Source organism: Protobothrops mucrosquamatus, unplaced genomic scaffold (genome assembly GCF_001527695.2).
Source record: "Protobothrops mucrosquamatus isolate PMUCROS unplaced genomic scaffold, P.Mucros_1.0 scaffold3645, whole genome shotgun sequence".
In the NCBI taxonomy this organism is placed as follows: Eukaryota; Metazoa; Chordata; class Lepidosauria; order Squamata; family Viperidae; genus Protobothrops; species Protobothrops mucrosquamatus.
This window is the reverse complement of record NW_015389606.1, coordinates 134,445-136,256: the sequence shown is the minus strand read 5'-3', so window position 1 is coordinate 136,256 and position 1,812 is coordinate 134,445. Positions and strand designations below refer to the sequence as shown.

At 47.4% G+C, this 1,812-nt stretch overlaps 1 protein-coding gene across 1 annotated transcript in view; it reads left to right on the top strand.

Annotated features, from left to right (window-relative positions):
• Positions 1-1,812, top strand: part of PRPF6 (pre-mRNA processing factor 6) — a 41,131-nt gene that overhangs the window by 36,476 nt on the left and 2,843 nt on the right. The gene's annotated exons all lie outside the window — the stretch shown is intronic.

The window sequence follows — 1,812 nt, the reverse complement described above, 5'->3', positions numbered from 1 at the left end:
GAGAACAAGGGGACGACAGAGAAGGAGGTGGCTGGATGGAGTCACTGAAGCAGTAGGCGTGAGCTTCAATGGACTCCAGAAGATGGTAGAGGACAGGAAGGCCTGGAGGAACGTGGTCCATGGGGTCGCGATGGGTCAGACACGACTTCGCAACTAACAACAACAAGCACAAGTCTCAGCTTTCAGCAAACTCTCGGTTCGAAGACCTGCACATTTTTCAAATAACATTCTCCCCCCTCCCCTTTAAGCAATTGAAGGAATCAGTCTTCTCCCACCCCCCTCCATCCCAAAATCGTGTTTACTAGACCATAAACATGTACGGTGGAACAGCTTGATCTGCCAGACGGCCTTTTTATGAAATGTCAAGAACTGGAAATCCCTGGGTCTCGACTGAGCCTCTGTGCTGCTATGCAGAATGCGTCCCTGTAAAAGAGCATGGAGGCAGCTATTCTGATTGAGGGAATTATTTTAAAAAGGAATATTTCAGAACGGATAACCACCAGCAGGGAAAGCTGGACATTTTAGAATCAAGGCCACGCTCCTGGTCGTTTTTCTCAGTGGCGCTTAAGAGTCTCTGGTGTCGACGCTGCGAACGTCGGATGTTTTTGCATTGACAACAGATGGAAATGTAGCCATCTTTTACCTTTTGCTTTTAGAGTTAGATGATGCTGGGAGGGGGGGATGTGAGCGAGAGTCCAGCTAGACATAACAACTCTAGACCTAGTGTGAGAAACAAGGTTACTGTAACCAGAGCTGATAAGGAATTGTGGGCTGGAAAACTAGAGAGGAAGCCTGCGTTTCAAGCTAATTGGGGAATGTGATTTATGACTGTTAATTGGAGGAGGGAATTGTGCTTTGATACTATGTGCTCAGGGGAGGGGAATTCAGTTTTTGGCTTCGATTGTGCGGTGCCGATATTGTGCTACTCGAATAAAATATTCTTTAAGGTAAACAACGCCCCGAAGTTCTTTTGAAGAGTTTCATCTGTCGGAACCATGACATTAGGCCAAAAACTGAAACTGCTTTGGTTAGATTTCCACGCTGTATCAGAGAATGAATTTATTTATATACGTATAAGATTTGTATATAGATAGTCCTCGACTTAACGAACGCAGCTGGGACCGGAATTTCTGTGGCCAAAGCAAGGGCTGGTTGTTAATTGTGCCCAGTTTTTACAACATTTTTTTTTTTGCTCACGGTTGTTAAGTGAATCGCTGCAGTTGTTAAGCGGGTCTCACGGTCGTTAAGCAGATCCGGCTTCCCTCATTGACTTTGCTTGATGGAAGCCGGGTTGCAAATGGCAATCCCAGGACCCTGGGATGCTGCAACTGCCCTAAACGCGTGCTGGTTGCCAAGCACCCAAACATTGATTGCATGACAGGGGAGAATGCTATGATGGTCGTAAGTGTGAGGACCGGACACAGGTCACTTTTTCCCATGTTGTTGTAACTTTGAGTGGTTGCTAAAGGAATGGTTTTAAGTCGAGGACCGCTTGTACGGCTGCTACGTGTTCTCTTATACAGAAAGATTCCATTCTCCATCTTCGTAGAATCCTAGGGCTGGGAGGGTCCCTGGAGGTCATCTATTCCAACCCCTTGCTCAAGGCAGGAGACCTTATAGCATCCCAGACAAACGGTCGTCCCTCCTCAAGACTCTGTTTTGACCAGAAAGATGTTCCTGGTCTCCTTAGCTTGTCTTCTCCTTCCTCCTCCTCCTCCTCCTCCTCCTCTGCAGGTTGTTCTGGAGCGAACGCAAAATAACCAAGGCCCGGGAGTGGTTCCATCGGACCGTGAAGATCGATTCTGACCTGGG